This window comes from Coregonus clupeaformis, chromosome 16 (genome assembly GCF_020615455.1).
Source record: "Coregonus clupeaformis isolate EN_2021a chromosome 16, ASM2061545v1, whole genome shotgun sequence".
NCBI classification, from domain to species: Eukaryota; Metazoa; Chordata; class Actinopteri; order Salmoniformes; family Salmonidae; genus Coregonus; species Coregonus clupeaformis.
Window position 1 is genome coordinate 47,250,223 of NC_059207.1, and position 24,539 is coordinate 47,274,761.

The 24,539-nt window shown below is 46.5% G+C and overlaps 1 protein-coding gene across 1 annotated transcript in view; it reads left to right on the forward strand.

Moving 5' to 3' along the window:
- The first annotated feature begins 448 nt into the window (after positions 1–448).
- Positions 449–24,539, forward strand: part of LOC121585017 (semaphorin-4C-like) — a 47,329-nt gene continuing 23,238 nt past the window's right edge. Inside the window, exon 1 of the mRNA XM_041901330.1 lies at positions 449–1,024. The gene's annotated coding sequence lies outside the window, so the exon portion shown is untranslated. The remainder of the gene's footprint in view (positions 1,025–24,539) is intronic.

A 24,539-nucleotide genomic window follows, 5' to 3' on the forward strand; every position in this document is an offset into this window, starting at 1 on the left:
AATGTATTAACTGCTACAAAAATGTCCATTAATTATAATCCACACAATAATTCACATTTCCTGTTGCTGCAGGATTATTGTCCTGCTTTGAGAAACTGGTCAAATTAAGATCCAACACCTGTACAATATCATCTTACAATACATTTTCTCGTCATCACTAGACAGACAGATCTATATTGTATTCCTCACCAAAGTTCACTTCCTACAACAAAACACAAAAATGGTCTGGAGATCTACTATTCATGTTCATAATCAAACTCATATTCGTATCTATTTAGTGTGTTATATAGGCCTAAATTACTATTGCTCATCAAAAGGGCTATTCCTCTGTAACCTGACTTTTGGGACTATCAGGTAGCCCAGTCTGGGAATTGCACAGGGGGAATGGGCGGGGACCTATGTGTGCCTTTGTGTCATCCCTGGTCCCCACAGTGATACGTACTGCAGAAGTATGGCACACGCTGCAGCGTAACGGGTATAGGCACACTACACCGGTATTCCACTGGAATATCTGCTCGTAAACGCGACCAACCGATGTCCCTCTTTTTCTACTGACTTGTTTCTCATTTCTGCAGAAACTTCTTCATATCGAGAGTTGTGCAGTTCTCCGTCAGAGAGCGCCGAGGAGAGGTTTTATATGCTTTGGAAGTGGATCTTATTTGCGTATTCTTTCTTCCTTGGTTTCCTATTACAGAGCCTGGCGATTGAGGGAGTGAGCGGAGCAGAGACCGAGTTCCGCTATATGTAAACTGACAGCATCATATGTCTTGATTTCCCGATGCTTCGCAAGAAATCTAAAGGAAAAACGCAAACAATTACAAGTGACATTTGTTGGGATGTGGAATAATTTGTAACTAACTGAATTGTCCAAAAACAAAGCTGAGATATCGGAAAGGAAAAGGATACGGTATCTTTCGTCTGTCTACGTGACTGCGGAGAGAACTGACAGAGAGAGTAGGCCTATTGCATTATTATCATCACAACTGCTGAACAGAGAAGCTTACAGAAGAGAACGAATACTACCGTAAGTTTGTTGCAATCATTGCAACATTATTAAAATCATTTGAGCGTTATCCTGTAGGTTGGATACATCGTGAGACTGCCCAATATTGAATATTTAAAGTTGCCAAATATAGGAGGAAGAAAATGAGAAAAATATTTGATCTTGTCGTTGGCTTTTACCCCGCAGTGCTCCAACTGTTGCCACAAGCTTTAAAAGTGGGCTACACTGTTTTTACCGGGTTTTACGTACACTGGACGATATTTTAACCAAATGTAATTGTATTCTTGCTGCAACTTAATCTCTATTAGTCCACTGTAAACATAGCGCACTGCGGTTGGGAAGCAGTTGGAAGCGAATCGAATGTTTTTTTTTGTTAGCCTACAAAACCACATTTAAATCCTGATTCAGACCATGTTTATTCGATGCAGTTCGAAATCATCTGTTTCCTTATTTTCTCGACTTACATTTTCTATGTATGTGTGCCACGTTTGTAGTGAGTGAAATAGAGTCTGTATGCTCTAAAAAAATCGGGCATTGAGTAGCTGAACTGTTCTAGCCATTTGGATACATTGGATTGCGAAAGAGCCAGTGCAATTAGATTAGATTAAAAATAAAATCACGTGTCTGATATGTCTACGTTGTCACATAATGGCTCTTTTGGAGATGGCTATTTTACCGTTGTTAACCATTATTACAATTATCCAGTTCAGAGTGACTTAACACATAAATTCGGCCTGTTTATTTTTATTTTTTTTTGCTTTATTTTTAACAGTAATGAAGTAAATGTTAGCTTCAGCTGTCTGATTACAGTAATTGGCTACAGCGTGTGAGCAGAACGTTAAACTGCTTTTTATTCCTAATGACTGGTCCACAATCAGTTTTTAAAGTCATTACATTTTAAGAATAGGACTGGGGAAGGGAAAGTTGATGATCCTGAAAATGAAGACACCCAGAGTTAAATGGCAAAACCTAGTGAGGCATAGGGAATGGTAAGGATATGATCATGTAATTATGCCACTCTCTCTCTCTGTGTGCGTGTGTGTGCGTGTGTGTGCGCGCGTGCCACCCCCACAACGAATAATAATGCCACAGTAAAATGACAATGCCAATGTTGTCAGTGGTGTGTTGACATTTCCAGGGTGTGTGTGTGCCCATGTGTGTGTAGGAATATTTACCACACTTCTCCAGGGCCTGTGTGCGTCCATTTGGCAGGCAGGGGAAATGGTGGTGGAAGCATTCCCACTCAGTGCCCTCCCTCCCCCCAGATGTTAAAGCTCTATTGAGAGTCCGATTTGGCTCCTGCCGGGTTGATCTCTTCATTGTTGCCACACAATGGGCCTCGTATCCTTCTGCCTGCCCCTCCTTCTAGTCCCCAGAACCCCTACTCCTCCTCAGTCCACTCTCAGCCCCTGAGGCAGCCTCATGGTTGGCCTATAAAGAGCTTTTAATACTGTGATACTGTCATTCTTTAGGTTAAGTGGCGAAAGATGGATTTGTAATGGCTTGGCCTCTTTTTCGCCATTATCCTCTGCTAGCATGTGTTTGTGTGAAGCTGAAGCTAGCTGTCCTGGGGCACTGGGGTGGTTGCATCATGCCTGGGACATGGAGCACCAACACATGTCCTGTGTCTGGCTGCTACAGTGCATTCAGTCATCCCTGTGCCACTTGTGACATGTAAACGCAGCAGATACTGGAGTGAGTGACCACGCGTGGCAAACAGCTATCCAAACATGTGAATGCGTGTGAGTTACATGGTTAAATCAATCTCTTTTCGCTCTACTGATGATGACATAACACCTCCATATATATGCACAACTGATTTCAACCTGTTTTGTTTGCAAGCATTAATCTGTTTGAATGGGGTTCACTGCACAGCTCAGTGAGCAACAGTTTGATTTTACCCTTGTGTTGCTGCAGCAATCTGGGGACGAGATTAAAAAAGAGCCCCTCTTTTCACGATTCATTGCTCTTCTTTGGAATGATTGGATCCTTCTCCATCTTCAAATTTGAATTCCTCTCCTATCCCCCTCTCTCTCAGCTTGAGGACTCCTTTTCCCCTCAATTTGGCCCTGTCTCTCTCCTCCACCCTCCTCCCATCCTCTCTCTATCCTTCCATCCTCTCTCTATCCTTCCATCCTCTCTCTATCCTTCCATCCTCTCTCTATCCTTCCATCCTCTCTCTGTCCTCCCATCCTCTCTCTATTTTTCCACCCTCTTTCTGTCCTTCCATCCTCTCTATCCTTCCATCCCTCTCTATCCTTCCATCCTCTCTCTATACTTTCACCCTCTCTCTATCCTTCCATCCTCTCTATCCTTCCATCCTCTCTCTATCCTTCCATCCTCTCTCTATCCTTCCATCCTCTCTCTGTCCTTCCATCCTCTCTCTATCCTTCCATCCTCTCTCTATCCTTCCATCATCTCTCTATCCTTCCATCCTCTCTATCCTTCCATCCTCTCTCTGTCCTTCCAATCCTCTCTCTATCCTTCCATCCTCTCTCTGTCTTTCCATCCTCTCGCTATCCTTCCATCCTCTCGCTATCCTTCCATCCTCTCTCTATCCTCCCATCCTCTCTATCCTTCCATCCTCTCTCTGTCCTTCCATCCTCTCTCTATCCTTCCTTCCATCCTCTCTCTATCCTTCTATCCCTCTCTATCCTTCCATGCTCTCTCTGTCCTTCCATCATCTCTCTATCCTTCCATCCTCTCTCTGTCCTTCCATCCTCTCTCTATCCTTCCATCCTCTCTCTATCCTTCCATCCTCTCTCTATCCTTCCATCCTCTCTATCCTTCCATCCTCTCTCTATCCTTCCATCCTCTCTCTATCCTTCCATCCTCTCTCTATCCTTCCATCCTCTCTATCCTTCCATCCTCTCTCTATCATTCCATCCTCTCTCTATCCTTCCATCCCTCTCTATCCTTCCATGCTCTCTCTGTCCTTCCATCCTCTCTCTATCCTTCCATCCTCTCTCTGTCCTTCCATCCTCTCTCTATCCTTCCATCCTCTCTCTATCCTTCCATCCTCTCTCTATCCTTCCATCCTCTCTATCCTTCCATCCTCTCTCTATCATTCCATCCTCTCTCTATCCTTCCATCCCTCTCTATCCTTCCATCCTCTCTCTATCCTTCCATCCTCTCTCTATCCTTCCATTTCTCTCTATCCTTCCATCCTCTCTCTATCCTTCCATTTCTCTCTATCCTTCCATCCTCTCTCTATCCTGGTGTGTAATGAGTGTGATAGTCTTGTATCAGCAATATAGCAGGCCTGTCGGTCGGTAGGAGTGCAGAGTCCGTGCCAGTGGCTGGGGCTGTGATGATGTGATGCAGGCAGGCCAGCTGAGAGGGCTTCGGAACAGGAGCAGATGGGTCATCTGGCTGTGTGTGTGTGTTTGTGCGTGCGCGTGTGTATGTGTGTGTGTTAGGCCTGGGGGGAAACGGTGGGGGGTTGGGCTGGGGCTGGACACAGCATGATGTTTAGAGAAGCGGGGTGCAGGGGGGCATAGTGTTTTAAGAGCATCATGGGGAGGGTGATGGGGTCAGGGATAGGGGTGGGGGGTAGTTGGGGTTGATATAGGCCTGTGTTTTGATGGTGCTCCCATAGCCCTCTATGTGCTGGAGAGAGGCTGATGTGTGTGCAGCTGTGGGCCAGAGAGAGAAACACTCATCGACGCAGGACTGTGAAGTGTAGCTGCCTGGGTTCTCTGTGCAGCACACACTCAAACACACACACACACACACACACACACACACACACACACACACACACACACACACACACACATAGGAGCGGTCCTGTGAATAGATCACACTGGTGATTTCTGGCACCAGTTCTGGTTCTACAGTAACATTCTAGCTCTACAAAAGATGACACGCTTCGGCCTGTCTTCTGGGTCAAAATCCCCTGAGGACGTACACTGTAGTTTGAGTTATTGAGCTTTCGAGAAACCTCTCCCTCTCTCTCTACACGGTTCATAACAAGTCCAGTGTTCCGACTGAAACATTGCATTATGTATGAGAGAGAGCGGAGGTGGAGAGAGCAATGACCTGCTTGTTTTTTACCAGCTGACCAGTATTGACCATTGATCTGCTGTTTCACTGTCCTCCCTCAAGACTCCCAAACTGATTTTCCTAACTCGCTCTGTAGGTGGGGGGCAGCGGCATATGCATGCATATGTTTCTGCTATTTTATGTGTGTGTTGCCTGACATAATGATATTTGTTCAGCATAGATTCTGTTATTCCTTCTCATAACAGCTTCTTAGAACAGCCTGAAATGGGTTCATCTTTTTTTCTTCCATTTGTCTTATCTCAGCATTTGGTTGTGGGCTCCCCTGAAGCAGGTGGAAGCTGGATGGTATTAGATACAGTTGGGCAGTGATTTCCTTTGTGCCAAAGGCTTGCCAACAAGCTCAGGCTGTAAAAGGCCTATGTACTGTTTGAGTCCGTCCCAAATGGCACCCAACTCCCTATATAGTGTGCTACTTTTAACCAGGGACCTATGGGCCATGGTCAAAAGTAGTGCACTTTGATTAATAGAATAGGGCGCCATTTGGGACAGAGCGGACAGTATGTTATTTACAGAAATGTTGTTCAGAGAGGAGATTGATGTGTGTAAGTTTGTTGGAAGTTGGAACTCGTGTTGTTTTCGTTCTTCTTGAACATATGTTTTCAGCAGCCTTTCTCTTTCTACTGTCTGTTCTGTTTACTTAGCATCAATGTCATTGTCTTCCTTTGTGCTCTAGTTTATGAAACAGGGCTGTTTGGGTCCATTGTGTCAGTAGTTTTTGGTGTGTATTATGTAGTGTTGGTGTGTGTCCATGCGTGCTTGGTTGCTTGCTTGTGTATAATAAACATGGTGGTCCTGTGGTAGGAGTGTGTGTGGGTGTGTGTATTGTGTGTAGTAACAGAATGAGAATAAAGCTTTCCCAGTGTTGCCTAGCCTTCCCTGAATGTGGGCCTGTGGGCACTGCATTGTCCATCCATGCAGATGAACAGCAGGAGACGAGCCTATTTTCCCAGTTGAGCATTGCAGTTTGTTTTTATTAGAGCCTTTTTTGGCATTGTTCTGTTCCGATACAGCTCGTCTTGCCTTCCCGTGTGACTGCGCCACCGAGCCGTTAGCGGCAGGAAGTGCCTGGAGCGCAGGCCTGTTACACACACGCACAAACACTAAAACACACACACACAAACACATCAACTGTTGCTGGACAAAAATAACAATAAAAAGTAGCCCTGAAGCTGGTATGGAGCAGGAGCTTAGCCAAGAAGGAGTGAGGCTGAGCTGAGTTGATGGCCTTTTCTCCTAGGGAGGGCAGGAGCAGAGGAGGAGGAGGAGGCTGGGCAGAGGCACAGGGCCACGGCTTATCACTGGGCCTCGCCCTTTAGAGACCCAGCCAAGCTCCCGCCAAACCCCAGCTGAGCTTCAGCCACCATGGTTGGACTGAGACAGCTTTTCTCCCAGGGTGTGGTGAGTTGGCGAGTGGGTTTAGCCTAGCGCCTCCTGTTGGCAGCTCAATGCCAGTCTAGTCCAATGTCAATGCCTCCTTTCCCAGCTGCGTAAACTGCACACAGAGCCAGAGCTAGGTCCAATAATGGGGCTGTTGTTAGGGGTGTTGGGGCAGCTTGTGGCTGTGTCGAGGGGGCCCCACAGGGGTGTGGTGTGTATGTGTGTGTGTGTGAGGGGTGTCTGTGTTTCCCCCCTTGTCCACCCAGCCTGCAGCAGTCAGACCTCTGGCCCTGAGCTGGCTGCACTTTGCAGACCCCCTGCTGATCTCTTCCAGCCCGCTGCACCCTCTCTGGCTCACTGAGATGGAGGGAGGGAGGGAGGTGGTGAAATATAGAAAAAGGAAAGAGAGCGAGGGGATTGAGGGAGTGAGAGAAATGGAGAGATGGGGAGATATGGTGAGAAGGAGGGAAAGCAAGAGAGATAAAGAGAGGAAGAGAGGTAGGGAGGGGGAAGATGGACTCAGAGAGGAGGTCAGACCGAAAGAAATGGAGTGAGGGAGGGCGGAGAAAATCCCTGCATACCTAGTCGTAGGTTCTGAGAGAGTGAGATAAGGCTGGACCAGCAGTCAACAATTATACCATAAATCTCCGACCTAGCTCTCTCCCTCTGCTTTCCTCTCTTTTCTTTCTCTCTCTCCCACAATCCCTTAGCTGTGTGCCCTGTGTATTTGTAATAGACCCTCTCCACGTGCCTCCTTCTTTTTCTCTCCCCTCTCTCCCTCACCTCTCTCTAACAGCACACACACACTGACTCGTGGCATATGGAACAGTTTATCTAGGAGCTTATTTTTTGCGCCTATTAACAACGTTTATTTTTCCAGAAAAAGGGGAGTGAAAGGCAGACTGTGTTGTTATTCTGATATTTAACCAGCGTTGAGCCCCATAGTGGCAGGAGACCTAGCCCAATGGTAGCTGGGAGGAGTGACTGAGTTATTTTGTGCGCGCCCTCTCCTGCTAAGCTCTTAAACCTGCTGCTTCTATGCATCGAAAAATCTATAAAGCGTCTCTTTAAAAGTGGCCTGAGAAATAATGGAATGAGACGCACTAGAGAGAGGCAGAGATGCAGATGGATACCTCCAATCGGTTACCTTTCCACCTCTGTTTTACTACCGCTTTTTATCTTTCGCTCTCCTTCCTCCTCTACCTCTCCCTCCTTCCTCCTCTACCTCTCCCTCCTTCCTCCTCTACCTCTCCCTCCTTCCTCCTCTACCTCTACCTCTCCCTCCTTCCTCCTCTACCTCTCCCTCCTCCCTCTACCTCTCCCTCCTCCCTCCTCTACCTCTCCCTCCTCCCTCCTCTACCTCTCCCTCACTGTCTATTTTCTATTTCCTCCGTTACCACTCCCTCCTCATCTTCCTTTCCTCCTTCTCTGTCTCTCTCTGGCTGGGAAACAGTTAAGGGAGCCGACCTGTAAAGTAAATGAATTCAGTTTGTCCCCTCTTAAAATTCACAGTGTTCCGGCCTCCCCTGTGCTGAGGCCTATCGACTGATGTACCGTGAATTGTGTGCCAGGATTAAATTCCTTAAATTTGTATTTCGCTCCCAGTGGGAGAGGGCCCCCTTTTTAAATAAATGTTGCTGTGTGTGGCGCTCACATTAATTTGTGTGTGTGTGGCAGTCGGCCACACAGTGGGGCACCATGGGTGCGGCTGGTTGTCTGCTGCTCCTCCCGGGTTTAACACTTCTATTGTCTGACACACAATGTAGCAAGCCACCAGGCAGAGAGACAGAGCTGCGTTCATCCATGCTGCTGATAGTGTCTGTTGCTCATCACTCTCTTGCTTGGCACGCCATCAGCTGATGGGGAATTGCTGCATATTGTCAGGAACCAGTCCGCTAGTGTTTCCCCCGCAGTCTCCTATGGTATACTGAGCGTGTGTCTCTTTCTTTGGTTAATCTACATTGAGATTTCTTTGTGTGTGTGTGTCACACGCAAGATATGAACACGGGTCTTAGACCTTTTGTCCAAGAGGACATTTCCTTTTGGACTGTGGGCAGACACTGCTTTTGAAGTTCGCTGTCTCACCACGTGACCATGATCGCTATATGTGTGCGTGCGCACGTGTGTGTGTGTGCGTATCGTGACTGCAGCGGGGAGTCCATGTCTGTGTGCTTTTTTTCAGGAGGCAAATTAAGATGCAGAGTCACTGATTGACTGAGTCATGGCGACAGCAGCAGGGCGGGAGAGTGCTGACCGACCGTACACACTCACAGACCCCTATTTATCTAACTCTCTTTATATTGTCGCCTTCGCTAATTCTTTCTCTCTAATTCTCGCTCTTTCTCTCCCCTTTCTCGCTCTCTGTGAGTTGCATACACACACATACATACACACATTGGCATGCTGTCCTCTAGCCCACCTGGCCCATGCACAGTGAGACCATGATCAGAGGAGAGTGGTCGTGGTGATGGTGAGATTCAGTGTATTGGCCCAGCCCAGCCCAGCCAGCAGCTGTATATAGTAGCAGCAGTAACAGCAGCAGTAGCAGATGCAGTAATTGTAAGTGGTCTATTGATTTATTGGCAAGCAGGAGAATGTGGCGTTAGGGCTCTCTCTCATCGCTCATTCAATCAATGGACTGCACAGGTGGACAGCACTTATCCTACCACAAGACGCTAGCTCTGAACTCTCTCTCTCAATCTCCCTCTCTCTCTCGCTCTCTCTCGCTTTCTCTCCATCTACCTCTTAATCTCTGTCGTTATCTCCTTCTCCCCACCATGGCCACTACAGGTATATTACTAGTACCTTTGGGTCTTTGTGTCTGTACTCCTGGCGCTGCCTATAACTGACTGCAGGCCGTCTTAGCACTTTATTCATTGTCTGTCTGTTTATTCGATTTCTTTATATCGTTGTCTGTTTCATTTCCCCCCTGTTTGCCTCTAGTAAGCCACCCTACAGTTTTTGTTTTTCCGTTGAGGCAATAACAAAATGTCCTCTTGTTTTTTTTTCACTTAAAGGGCCAGCCAATGTTTTTTTTCTTCTAGTTTGTTCCATACCACAAAGTCCTCCTCCTTTCATGGCATCTTTCGATCTCTTCGCAACTTAAACACCATGTAATAGCTGGCGTTACACTTTAACATAATTTCACACGGAGAGAGAGAGAGAGAGAGAGAGAAAGAGAGAGAGGGAGAGAGAGGAGAGAGAGAGAGAGAGAGAGAGAGAGAGAGAGAGAGAGAGAGAGAGAGAGAGAGAGAGAGAGAGAGAGAGAGAGAGAGAGAGAGAGAGAGAGAGAGAGAGAGAGAGAGAGAGAGAGAGAGAGAGAGAGAGAGAGAGAGAATGTGTGAGAGAGAATGTGTGAGAGAGAGAGGGGTGAGGGAGGGAGAGAGAAAGATGGAAAGAAAGAAAGAGAGAGAGGGAGAGAAAGAGAGAGAGAAAGAGAGAGAGAGAAAGAGAGAGAGAGAGGGAGAGGGAGAGAGAGTGTGTGAGAGAGGGGTGAGGGAGAGAGATATGGAAAGAGAGAGAGAGAGAGAGAGAGAGAGAGAGAGAGAGAGAGCGAGAGAGAACCTGAGATATAACCAGATTGGCCGTTGCTAAGGAGTGCATCCCAATGGCACCCTATTCCCTACGGTCAGAAGTAGTGTACTATATGAAGGGTTTGATTCCAGAACGCGATATATCCGTTTTCAGAAATGTTGATGAATTTACATTAATTAAAAACACCTTGTATTCAAAGGGTGAAAGTGCATACAATGTATTTTCTTTTTGGACATTTAAGCAACTTTTGGAACAATTGTATTATTATTACTTTTTTTGTTAGGATAAATCAATAGTTTGATTATATCAACTTTAGGAAAGCATTTAAGGAATAATAAGGACATTGAAAGTCTGTCGCAATTAATTTGCCGGTCAAGGAAGGATTGATTCTTATTGTGGAAGTGACACAGCCCGCTGTTTGCAGCCTCATTCTTTTTGCAGCCAGTAGTCTATTATTGTTTCCCGTTGCTGGATCTTGGCTCTCCACTTTTCCTGAGCTTGTTTAGAAAGTTTCCTCTTTTGGCCAACAGGAACAGATAACACAGACTCCAAACTGTCAAAGGGATCCATAACCAAAAGCTCAATGACACTCAAAAGCTCAAATCGTAACGCTAGTTAGCCAGCGCGTGAACAGCTGAGAGTGACAGCTGTCAATCACTGCATCTAGCTGACTAAGCCAGGGGTTAGCCTAAATTAATAAAATAAGGTTCTGATTACGTTCTTAAGTGTGGAAAACATATTTAGAGAAATCTAACTTACGACTGAACAGACAAATAAATGGAAATGATTAGCTAATTGACTCACTTTTGCGCCAGCTGCAAAAACCATATGGAACGTTCCATCCACCTGGACAATGCATATAGCGCATCTTGGGAAACAACAAGTGTGTTGGATATCTTGTTTAAAAAGAACATTTAAGCACTCCTAAAGTAAATGTTTCAAAAGTGAATAACAGTCATACTTCATACACATAGAAAGGGACCCATGAGCATTCATTTCAGACGAAAAAATGCAAATGTGAAAAATTGGCATTTATTGCATTTTGGAAATAAACTCTTCAAACAGAGAATAGGCTGCCATTTGGGATGCAGCCATTGAGAGAGATTGCGAGAGCCACTCACGATGTAGGTGCACTTGGGCTGGAAGGCAAAGGTTCCACAGGTGTAGAGGTGGGTGTGGTTGTAGCCCTGCAGGAAGCAGATGTAGTAGCACTCCGTCGAGGGGAGAAAAGTAGAATAAAGCCATCCGGAGACATACAAGGCAACAGGGTGCTGTTTGGGACACAACCATGGACTAAGAGGTTAGATCAGTGATATAAATCAAGGCCTCAAGGTGCACAGTGTTACTGATTTTCTCTTCTCCCTTGTTAATCCAGTCATTTAATTAATCTAATTTAATTGATTGATTAATATCATTGATTGGCCAGAGAGACCACTCTGTTGTTGCCCCAGGTCTGAATCAATCCCTGATTAGAGGGGGAAGGATGAAAAACAGCATTGCTGCTGACCTCTAGGCCCTTGTTGTATATTGCACCAGACAGTTTTGAGGCCCCTGTTTAGATGGACTGTGTCCCAAATGGCACCCTATTAAGGGAATGGGGTGCCGTATGGACATCATACATGGTGTTAGATGTTAGATGGTGGCTGCCTGTTTCTATTGACTGGGGGCCCATAAGAGAGAGAGTGAGACGGAGAGAGCCAGAGGCCTGGTTGTTAGGCTTTATCATGCTGTGTTCTAGGCTGTTTGTCAGACTCTTAACTGTTCATCATCAGGCAGGAGATGTGACCTAGACATGCATGGAGGAGAACAACATCCCGTGTGCTCTTTACCAGTCTCATACACACACAATACACACACACACACACTACTACCTGTTCGCCTCCTCCCTGCAGCGAGGCTAGAAGGGAACCATCCTTCTCCTCTCCTGTCAGAAGGAACAAATCTGTCCGTGTGTCTGCAGCCCCGCCTTGTCTGTCCTCCTGCTCTACCACCATACCCCCCACCACTCCGCACCGTTACCCTCTGACAGATCACCTCCACACAGCTCCCGGCTGGGCTGTCTGCTCGCTCTGCAGCACGCTCTGCCTGTGTGTCTGTCTGTGTCTGTCTGTGTGTGTGTGTGTGTGTGTGTGTGTGTGTGTGTGTGTGTGTGTTTGCCCGCAGCCCTGTACTCACACAGGCCTCCCATTGCGTCAGAGAAGGCCTCGCCATCTCTCAAGGAGCTCAAGGAGCAGCCGGAGAGGGGAGGAGGAGGGAGGAAGAGAGTAAGAGAGAGAGAGGGATGGATGGAGAGTTGGGCTGTTTGTTGTTATTGGGGATATTGATAAAGATGACCTCATCCAGGGCCCTTTGAGTGTGTGCAGCCCTGCCTCTCCATCTCCCATCCATTCTCCTCTCCTCCGTTCTCTCACTCCTTTCATTTCCCTGTGTGCCTTTCTCCTTTGTTCCCTCTCCCTCTTTCTGCCTTGTTCCCTCTTTCGGCCTCTTACTTTTCTTCTCGAGTGTGCCCTCCTCTCAGCCTCTCCCTGCCTGGCTAACACTCAGCTTCTGTCATATTTTATCCCTGTTTTAGTCATGTATGTGTACTCGAGGAGGTGTGAGATAGTGTGTGCGCGTGCGTGCATACATGCGTGTGCAGCAGTGGCTAGATGATGGCTCTGTGTGTGTTGTCTCCCCTTCACTACCCAACACATCAATGCGATAAAGTGATATTACTGCTGAGGCGAGCCGAGACCGAGACATAGGTAGCTGTAAGACTGGAGGCCTGTAGCCATGTGAACAGTATTCAGTCATTAGCCTGCTGTGCTGCTGCAGCCTGTTATCCTGTACTCTCTATAGTACTCTCTGTCACTTTACCAGCTGTCCGGGGGGACACACTGGGAGGCAGCAAACACATGACATCAACACAACACCCTGCCCTGCCCTGGAGTCCCCCCTGCTGAGGTGTACATACACACTCACACACACACAGGCCCACACACACACAAAATATGCCTGTTTGTTAGATCCAATGTCTCACAAAACAATTCAAGTCTATGTGCAGTGTACGCTAGAGCTGACTGTATTCTTTGTCTCCTCTATATTTGGTCATTTTGGACTCAAATGCAGGAGAGAGGAGAGAGGGACTCAAATGAAACAGGATCTCCCTGTGTCTCTGTCTCTCTGTGTGAGGCAGGAAGGAACAAGACCTATCTCTGACCTTAGAGGAGCCCTGATTACTGCGCACTAGACACTAGCAGCACCATGGATGTGTCCCTGGTCAAAAGTAGTGCACTATTAGGGAACAGGGTGCCATTTGGACCACAGATACTCTTCAATACAAAACCTCTACTCGGACACCTGTTTACTGTGGATAGAGCCTGTAGGGAGACGTGTTGTGTTGTGTTTCTCATTCATTGTTCATAGCCTTGTAGCATATACCATCCTAAACCTCTATCATCTGGATTTCACTGTTCTCTCCTGTAATATTTAGTCCTATCCTTTTTATCTCAGCAGGTCGTTCCTCTAAATATAAAAGGGTGAGGAGAGGGGCTGCGGAGCGAGATGGAGAGAAAGAGAGAGCAATAGAAAGCCAGGGACACAGAAATGGAGAGGGCAAGGAGGGCTTCGAGATAGAGTGAGGCAGAAAGATGGAGAGAGAGTGAGGCTTAAAGAGATGCAATGGTGAGATTGAGAGAGAGAAAGAGAGGCAGAGGGATGGAGAGAGTGGGTCCAGTCTAGCGTTATGTTACTAAAGCCATGAGAAAGGAGCTGCTTATCAGTGGGCGTCTCTCCACTGGGGATTTGTTTAGCTTTACTTTTTTATGAGGGAAATATTCCAATAAATCTCCTACAGCCTTGGGCTTGTTGTGAATAGACTAACGCCCAAGCCAAGGCATTAGCATGAGATCCTCCCACTTATGTAAACAATCTCTCTGATACACACACACATACTTATAAACATAGATATTGCATATACACAGATTAACCCATTCACACATAGGCACTGCCCTACATGTACATGAGATATGGTTTACTTACATATACATTTATTCTCTCTTTCTCGTTCTCAAATCCATCACACACACACACTCTCTCAGACCTGCTCAGTGTGTGTGTGCATGTGTGCATGCGTTTATATATGTGTGTGTGTCTGTCCTGGACCATTTGCTACTTGCTGAGCCCGTGCCAACCGTGACACCAGGTGCTGGTTATTTCATGCCTATGTCTTCTGAGCACGTTGGCATAGTTAGACGAATAATAAGCTGCGCCGCTAGCGAGCCGAGTCACCCCGTGCATCTCGCTTCACCAGCCAAGCTGATATCAATTCATGAAACGCTGTAGCTAACTAGGCCGCCAGTGCAGGCGACTTCCTAAATGAATGGATGCTAGTTGCAATGAAAGGAGCCACTTGTATGGAAATTGCACATTCATAGAAGAAGCCATATAATCACTAAGGTTCTTTTCCCTTGATATTTTATCTAAGCCAGAGCAACCAGAGGGTCAGCGATGGTCATTTCTGGGGCAGAGAGACAGAGGGTGTGTCCCAAATGGCACCCTATACCCTGTGGGTCCTGTTCAAAAGTAGTGCACTATATAGGGAATAGGGGGCCATTTGGGACGCAATCACAGAGTGCTAATCTTAGCACATAAATCACGACCCTGTGAATAATTGAGGCACTCAGAGAGGTGAGAGGTCAGAGCTGAAGGACACTTTAGTACAAAGGAGGTACACATTGTTGTCTTCCGGGCTCGTTTAACAGCTCCATCCCTCCTTTTTTGGGCCCATATATAGTCTAGGGGTTTTGACCTTGTCCAGATGGGCCCAATTCGACCCCCTTCGGTCGTCACTGACCCTTTTAGGAGGAGTTGAGGAGAACGCTGAACGACTGGCTGGAAGACATCTTGGATGGTTTATTGCCAGATGTCTCTTTCAATACAGGCCCTCACACTCACAACCACAGCACTGATTACAGCTCTTGTTACTGTTACATTACACACACATATTGAGACACAAACACATACACACAAACATACACACACGCATACAAACGCATACACGTCCATAGTGCTTGCATTTGATTTGCATCTGATTTCTTCATACTCTGGACTTTCTCCAGTGATAAAAGAAACACAGTCGTTCTGCATTAAACGGTTGTCTATGTTCATTTGAGGATGTGACGGATGTCGTTATTTCACTATTCACTCAGCATGTCTGTATGGCCACGGCAGGTGAGGGAGGGTGTCAAATTGCTGCAAATTGATTCGCAGCCTGGTCCCTCACATTGGGCTTGATAGAAAAAGTCCTTTATCACAGTTCCACGGGCAATTTCCTATTAAACTAAAGGCTTAAACAGCACTGTGTGTGTGTGTGTGTGTGTGTGCGTGCATGCGTGCGTGGGTGTGTGTGTTACACATAGCTAATTCATGCGAGCCTGGCTCAGTTTCATGTTGCTGCTCAGTCAGCCTGTCAGAATAAGCAGAGCAACAGCTGGAGGCAGAGAGAGTAGGGTTTTCTGTGCAGGTGTTTTTATCAATTCTCCTCTTAAACTAACCCCCTCCCTCCCTCTCTCCTACTTAAACCTTTCCCCACCTGTGTGTGTGTGTGTATGTGCGTGACAGCGAGACAGCGAAAGGGATAGTATGATCTCAGTTGTGTGTGTGGAGACAGGTTTTACTATACTTGCAGTACCAAAAGTCCTCACAAGAATAGTCAACCAACTAAAATTCAGAGAAGTGAGGACAGTTTGCCGGTCCTCACTTGTAACAAGGCTATTTTAGGCTTAGGGGTTAGGGTTAGAATTAGGGGTAGGGTTAACGTTAGGGTAAGGGTTAGATTTAGGGGTTAGGGAAAATAGGATTTTGAATGAGAATCAAATGTTGGTCCCCAAAAAGTCCTCATAAGTATAGTAAAACATAGCTGTGTGTGTGTGTGTGTGTGTGTCTGTGTGTGTGTGTGTGTGTGTCTGTGTCTGTGTGTGTATACAATACATGTGTGTGCACGTTTTGTGCCTCTCTCTATCTGTGTTTTCATAAATGCTCCAGTAGGTAGAACAGTCAGTAGTGTTATACCTTTCCACCCTGAGAAAACGTCTATTTGTTCACGTGTGCAGCAGAGATTTTCCAAACAGATCGTAAAGCCATTGCGCTGGTTTTAGTTAGCAGCAGCGCCGCGGGTTCGAAGGGTTAAATGCTTTAGCAGAAACACCCTGCGTGGGTTCCCAGAAGGAGAACACCACAGATTCAGTCATTGAATTGAGTTTACAGGTCATTTGATTAAAGTAACTCGAACAGCAACGGTCTACTTTTTCATAATGTCTGTTTATGGGTGTATTTTTCATGTGTTTTTCTGTTTTTGTGATGTAGAATCTAGATTGATATTTTTTCAGTGGCTCCCTAGGCTCCCATTTTCTATTTTCATTAGCCATTGTTCTGCAGTTATTGAAGATTGTGGTGTCAAAGGTTTAGGACTCTTTTGTAGCATACTTCACTGTAATTGTAGACGGACTGTGCAATATTGAATCGTCACCCAGCCGTATAGCGTTCTCAATATGATTATGAAGCCATTGATGTTGACATGAATCCTGCCTATAGCACTAGGCTCAGTGGCGGTTGGCAGTTATATGATATGCAGTGTGAGTCTGAGCTATGCTCTTGAAGCCGGAGCCATGAGAGAGCATCTCAAATGAATTTGGAACCAGCAGCGCTCTGCTTTTATCTGTATTCCCTTTGTGTGGTGTCTACGGGGGGTAAAAAGGTGGGTGAGCGTGTGTGTGTGTGTGTGCACGCATGTGTGTGTGTGTATGCGTCTGCTGCTCTCTGCTCTGGCTCCTCTGAGAGGGACATTAACCTGATTGAAAGCAGACCCCCACCCCACCCCTCTGCCAGCCCAAAGTGACCTTCAGTGAGCAGGGCTGGCTCTAACTGACACTCCCACAGGAAGTCTTAAAGCACAGAGAAGAAGAAAAACACTGAGCCTGCGTCTTTTACAGCCATGGCCACTGCTGGTCTGGAGAGAGAGAGAGGGAGAGGGAGAGGGAGAGAGAGAGAGAGAGAGAGAGAGAGAGAGAGAGAGAGAGAGAGAGAGATGTGAGCAGACAGAGCGAGAGAGATGTGAGGAGAGAGGGAGAGAGAGATGTGAGCAGACAGAGAGAGAGAGAGATGTGAGGAGAGAGAGAGAGAGAGATGTGAGCAGACAGAGAGAGAGAGAGAGAGAGATGTGAGCAGACAGAGAGAGAGAGAGAGAGAGAGATGTGAGCAGACAGAGAGAGAGATGTGAGCAGAGAGAGAGAGAGAGAGGGAGAGAGATGTGAGCAGACAGAGAGAGAGAGATGTGAGAGAGAGAGAGAGAGAGAGAGAGAGAGAGAGAGAGAGAGAGAGAGAGAGAGAGAGAGAGAGAGAGATGTGAGCAGACAGAGAGAGAGATGTGAGCAGACAGAGAGAGAGATGTGAGCAGAGAGGGGAGAGAGAGAGAGAGAGAGAGAGAGAGAGATGTGAGCAGACAGAGAGAGAGAGATGTGAGCAGACAGAGAGAGAGAGATGTGAGGAGACAGAGAGAGAGAGATGTGAGCAGACAGAGAGAGAGAGAGAGAGAGAGATGTGAGCAGACAGAGAGTTGAGAGAGAGAGATGTGAGCAGACAGAGAGAGAGAGAGAGAGATGTGAGCAGACAGAGAGAGAGATGTGAGCAGACAGAGAGAGAGATGTGAGCAGAGAGAGAGAGAGAGAGAGAGGGAGAGAGAGATGTGAGCAGACAGAGAGAGAGATGTGAGAGAGAGAGAGAGAGAGAGAGAGAGAGAGAGAGAGAGAGAGAGAGAGAGAGAGATGTGAGCAGACAGAGAGAGAGATGTGAGCAGACAGAGAGAGAGATGTGAGCAGAGAGGGAGAGAGAGAGAGAGAGAGAGAGAGAGATGTGAGCAGACAGAGAGAGATGTGAGCAGAGAGAGAGAGAGAGAGAGAGAGAGAGAGAGAGAGAGAGAGAGAGAGAGAGAGAGAGAGAGAGAGAGAGAGATGTGAGCAGACAGAGAGAGATGTGAGCAGAGAGAGAGAGAGAGATGTGAGCAGACAGAGAGAGATGTGAGCAGAGAGAGAGAGGGAGAGAGAGATGTGAGCAGACAGAGAGAGAGAGATGTGAGAGAGAGAGAGAGAGAGAGAGAGAGAGAGAGAGAGAGATGTGAGCAGACAGAGAGAGAGATGTGAGCAGAGAGAGAAGAGAGAGAGAGAGAGAATGTGAGCAGACAGAGAGAGAGTGTGAGCAGAGAGAGAGAGAGAGAGAGAGAGAGAGAGAGAGAGAGAGAGAGAGATGTGAGGAGAGAGAGAGAGATGTGAGCAGACAGAGAGAGAGAATGTGAGCAGACAGAGAGAGAGATGTGAGCAGAGAGAGAGAGAGAGAGAGTGTGAGCAGACAGAGAGAGAGAGAGATGTGAGCAGAGAGAGAGAGAGAGAGAGAGAGAGAGAGAGAGAGAGAGAGAGAGAGAGAGAGAGAGCAGACGAGAGAGAGAGATGTGAGCAGACAGAGAGAGAGAGAGAGTGAGAGAGAGATGTGAGCAGACAGAGAGAGAGAGAGAGAGAGAGAGAGAGATGTGAGCAGACAGAGAGAGAGAGAGGTGAGCAGACAGAGAGAGAGAGAAATGTGAGCAGACAGAGAGAAATGTGAGCAGAGAGAGAGAGAGAGAGAGAGAGAGAGAGAGAGAGAGAGAGAGAGAGAGAGAGAGAGAGAGAGAGAGAGAGAGAGAGCGAGAGAGAGAGAGAGATGTGAGCAGACAGAGAGAGAATGTGAGCAGAGAGAGAGAGAGAGAGAGAGGGAGAGAGAGAGAGAGAGAGAGAGAGAGAGAGAGAGAGAGAGAGATGTGAGCAGACAGAGAGAGAGAGAGAGAGAGAGAGAGAGAGAGAGAGAGAGAGAGAGAGAGAGAGAGAGAGAGAGAGAGATGTGAGCAGACAGAGAGAGAGAGATGTGAGGAGAGAGATGTGAGGAGAGAGAGAGAGAGAGAGAGAGATGTGAGCAGACAGAGAGAGATGTGAGCAGAGAGAGGGAGAGAGAGAGAGAGAGAGATGTGAGCAGACAGAGAGAGAGATGTGAGCAGAGAGAGAGAGAGAGAGAGAGAGAGAGAGAGAGAGAGAGATTTGAGCAGACAGAGAGAGAGAGATGTGAGGGGGAGAGAGAGAGAGAGAGAGAGAGAGAGAGAGAGAGAGAGAGAGAGAGAGAGAGAGATGTGAGCAGACAGAGAGAGAGATGTGAGCAGAGAGAGAGAGAGAGAGAGAGATGTGAGCAGACAGAGAGAGAGATGTGAGCAGAGAGAGAGAGAGAGAGAGAGAAGACAGAGAGAGAGAGAGATGTGAGGGAGAGAGAGAGAGAGAGAGAGAGAGAGAGAGAGAGAGAGAGATGTGAGAGCAGAGAGAGAGAGAAATGTGAGCAGACAGAGAGAGACAGAGAGAGAAATGTGAGCAGACAGAGAGAGAGAGAGAGAGAGAGAGAGAGAGAGAAATGTGAGCAGACAGAGAGAGACAGAGAGAGAAATGTGAGCAGACAGAGAGAGAGAGAGAGAGAAATGTGAGCAGAGAGAGAGAGAAATGTGAGCAGAGAGAGCGAGAGAGAGAGAGAGAGAGAGAGAGAGAGAGAGAGAGAGAGAGAGAAATGTGAGCAGACAGAGAGAGAGGAGAAATGTGAGCAGAGAGAATCAGAGAGGCGGGGGAAGAAAGAAAAGAAGAACAGAAGCAGGGAGCGGGCGTGGAAAATAAGAGAATTAAAAGAAAGAAAGGGAAGATGGGGAGAGGAGAAGGGAAATAAAATAGAGTGTGGGAGGGGGGTTGTCAAAATTGGACATGGAAATTACATTTTAGGGACTGCCGGAAAGAAATTATCTTTCAGCCTTCAGTAGCCAGACTATGAGGAGGGGTAGAGAGAGAGAGAGAGGAGTAGAAAGGCAGAAATAGAGAGAAAGAAAGAAAGAAAGAAAGAAAGAAAGAAAGAAAGAAAGAAAGAAAGAAAGAAAGAAAGAAAGAAAGAAAGAAAGAAAGAAAGAAAGAAAGAAAGAAAGAAAGAAAGAAAGAAAGAAAGAAAGAAAGAAAGAAAGAAAGAAAGAAAGAAAGAGGGGGAGAAAGAAATAAAGAAATTGAGAGCGTGAGGGAGAGCCTGGGGAGAACATTTGTGTGTTTGATTATGAGAGACCACTGTGTGGAGCTATGTGTTTGGAGTTCGGGGGGTCTGAGAGTGAGACAGTGTGGATGGAAGCCCACTCAATTACTTCCTTGTGCAGCATCTCATTGTTGCTTTGAAAGAACACACAAGTGCTCAGATAAATTCTACAGCCCAGGCTTTTGCAAATTGCTGGGCATAAGAGTGTCAGGCAAACAAGCCAAGTCATTAGGATCCAGCACCACCTACAGAATACAGAGACACCAAAGAAGAAGTGGCAGCGCTCACACTCATACACAACATAAGCTGGGGAAAAATAGCCTTGGGCAACGTCTCTCTCCCTCTCTTTTATTCTCTTTCTCTCTCTCTCAGTTGGGGGATATTGGTTGCTGATCATAAATAGCTATTCGCTGATAGGATGCCTTTTGCATGCTGAGAGGAGGGGGAGGGAAGGAAGAGGGAAAGATAACAGGAGAGAGAGGAATACACTAGGGAAAGAGCCAGCAGCCTTTGATGACTGACAGATAGGAACACACACACACACACACAGCCTATCATCCTGGTAATAAGAGTAACCCGGAACTGTATTCCTCCTACTCCCTGGTGGGTCTGAGCCAGCAGCAGATACCCTTATCGATCACTCTTATCTTCCCGTAAGGCTGCCTCGCCTCAACTCCCCCTGTCCCGTGTAGCTCAGTTGGTAGAGCATGGTGTTTGCAACGCCAGGGTTCGATTCCCACGGGGGGCCAGTATGAAAATGTATGCACTCACTAAAACGGTAAGTCGCTCAGGATAAGAGCATCTGCTAAATGACTAAAATGTAAAACGTAAATGTCTCCTCATAACCCCCCTCCCCCTCTCAGCTCATTGGTCGGGGGAATGTGTTAGACAGAGCAGGCCAGGCTCACTTAATGTAAAGCAAAGTAATGGAAGAGTGAAACAGAGCACTGATGCAACCTCATGGCCCACAGCACCATTTCCCCTAATAGATCCAATAAGGAGCTACAATAGTAGGAGAGCATCACTCTATACCTTCTCTGTTCTCTTTATTTCATTTTTATCTCTCTCCTTTTCCATTATCACTCCCTCTCTCTTTTATAATGATCTCTTCTCTCACACTCTCTCTCCTCCTCCTCTTACCCTTACCTCCTTCCCCTCCTCTTCTTTCTCTCTATATATATCTCTCAGTGTAAAAAAGAAAGAAAGAAAGAAAGAACGAAAGAAAGAAAGAACGAAAGAAAGAAAGAAAGAAAGAAAGAAAGAAAGAAAGAAAGAAAGAAAGAAAGAAAGAAAGAAAGAAAGAAAGAAAGAAAGAAAGAAAGAAAGAAAGAAAGAAAGAAAGAAAGAGCTTTAGTCCAGCTAGGCTTAACCTTTCTCCCTGAGTCCCCAGGGCCCTGGCTGTGGAAGAGAGGGCTCTGCTCAGGGCTCAGTATGAGCTGGGTTGGGCCTAGCGGTCAGGAGGAGGGAAGGAGAGTGAGAGGGAAGGATATGAAGGGAGGGAAGGAGGGAGGATGAGTAGGGGACTAAAGGATAATTAGCCCCCATAGGAGCTAGGTAGGCAGTCTCTCTCCTATGGAGCCAAAGAACAGAGCAGAGCAGAGCACAGCAACAGTTTTATCTAGTCTCCACTCCCTCCACTCTCTCCATTAAATGACGCAATGTTCAAATGCCTGCAGGCGTGGATACAGTAATATATATTAGGTAGGACATGTGTATTCTGTTTTGGTACGGCCCTGAGATGCAAAATGGGAAAACAACTTTAAATGAACTGAAAAGACTCGGTGGAAAGAATTGTGTAGCTTTGAGTGTAATTTGGTTGAAATCTGTTTTTATGTCTCTGAAAAAAAGTACTAGTTTGTGCTTCTGGTTGTTGTTTGATAAGGGGTAGCCAATGTGTTGGTATGTGATGAGCATATTGTGTTTATGTGGTTCTGTTCTGTGATGAAGAGTAAAGGGTCGCACACATCGCACCGAATGTGGATCTCCCGTTCGTCTACCGATCGTTGAGTGCGCTGTTGACATCTCACTGCAGACATTTTCACGAGGTTCTACATGTAAAATCAGCTTGCACTCGGTTCACAAGTACTCTCAGTAGGCAAACGTTACTGCTGTGTACGAGTCCTAAGAGAGACCTGTGTGTGTACATATACTGTATCGGTTTGTCTCATAACGAGGGGTTAGTGATTGTGAGGGTTGCTAACACGTGAGAAATGCAGACAGTATTGTGTGCGTATGTAGCTTAGTCTCACACGTGGCTGTGCTGGCTGGTGTTAATGAGCGAGTGTGATGCCTGCAGCAAAGACGATCGAGCGGCAAAATAACACTTGCACATACACACACACACAGAGCGCATCAATGACAGGTCAGGGAGCTATCCCAGCAGCCCCTGGGCCAAGGCACGGGGCAGGGCAGGGTGCAGAGTGCACATGAGCCTCCGCAGGTCTCTCCACGCTCATGCACGCTCATCACCAACAACATGTGTTAGTAAAGGGCTGAGAGCACAAGGTCAGAGAGAGAGAGAGGTGAGTAGAAGAGAGAGAGAGGTGAGGAGAGAGAGAGTTCAACGAGTACTGTGCATATGCCCCAGAGGTAGCAAGCATACTCACTCTTTTGTTGCTGAAAATGTTCCTGCACAGCAGGAAATGCAAACTTGTAGTCTATTTGAATTTTAAAAAGTCTTCTAAAGTTTGTAATTTCCACTTTCAGACTTGATTTGCCCTATCGAAAAATGTATCAACCCCTACAAAATGTATTATATGTCAATTTATTATAATCCACATAATAATTCACATTTGCTGTTGCTGCAGGATTATTTTTGTGATGTAGCAACCTGGCTCAAATTAAGATCCTACATCTGTAGGTGGAGAGAAACAGAGACAGACGGAGTCCTACAGAGAAACAGTGTGTGTGCGTCGGAGAAGCCAAATACAGGGGATAGAAAGATGTCCTGGCAAAGACTCAGATAGGGTCAAAACGTTTAGAGCATTTACCAGAGTCTTATTTTGCTCTCTGTGAGAGACTGAAAGAGACAGTATAGTGCAATGGAGAGAGAAATAGGGATAATGTGTGTGAACGACAGGCAAAGACATAGGGATAATGTGTGTGAAAGACAGGCAGAGACATAGGGATAATGTGTGTGAAAGACAGGCAGAGACATAGGGATAATGTGTGTGAAAGACAGGCAGAGACATAGGGATAATGTGTGTGAAAGACAGGCAGAGACATAGGGATAATGTGTGTGAAAGACAGGCAGAGACATAGGGATAATGTGTGTGAAAGACAGGCAGAGACATAGGGATAATGTGTGTGAAAGACAGGCAGAGACAGCCAGAGAAATAGTGTTTGAGATAATGACACAGACAGCCAGAGAAATGGTGTGTGAGCGAGACAGACAAAGACTAGTGACTCCGAGCCAGATGGATTTCCAGTAGTCTGGTTAACTCCTGTGTGATTGAAATGAGTTGAGCTCTGCTGTGCTGTGGTGTGGTCACAGGGCAGTTTGATCAATTTCAGCTCTAACTACAGCCAGCCGCTGGCCTGATGGAACTGATAAGGCCTTGATCAAGGTATTATTATTATGGCTGAGCACTGAGGCATGGAGGGGCCTGGAGGGCTTGGTAGTGGTGGTTCTCTCAGGGGACTGTCTGCTGCAGTAAAGGACCCTCCCCAGGGGAGGGAGATGATGGGGGAAGAGGATTCAAAGGATGAGGGCCTGGGGACACTGATCTGAAATACAGTAGCTAGGCTTTCTATCTGTAGTAAGGTACTTTATGTCTGGTTGGAGACAGGGCTGTGGTTTCATAGATGGTTTTCTCAGATTGTTGACTGGTCAGTAGGGTTGGGTTCCTTTCAAGTCAGTCAATTCTAAAAGTGAATTAAAAATAATAGGGAAACATCATGGGCAATGTTCAGGTCATGGATTGAATTTTAATTCAACCCCTGAACTGTTGGCAGGCCAGTGGATTGGCAGGAAGTGTATGCGTATCTATCGCTGGTAGGGATGGATGCTGTAGAGCTCCCTCACTGCCTCCCATGAGAAACACACACACACACACACACACAGCCTGCAGCTGATCAAACCCCCTTTGATTATCACTCTTTCATCTAGGCCTGCTCTTACACAAACACTACACAATCTGCCAGTATGTCACACAAACACACACACACACACATACACACACACACACACACACACACACACGGTCACACTTTTTAATGCTATCTCTTAGATACATACACATACACATACACACACACATACACATACACATACACATACACATACACATACACATACACATACACATACACATACACATACACATACAGGGACCCAGTCTGGTAGATGCAGCTCTAGAACACCCACGCTCACTATGTATTTAACACTCAGCCGTCAGCTGCTGCTTTGTGCAGGAAAACAGGACAAACAGTGTCAGAACTGGGTCAA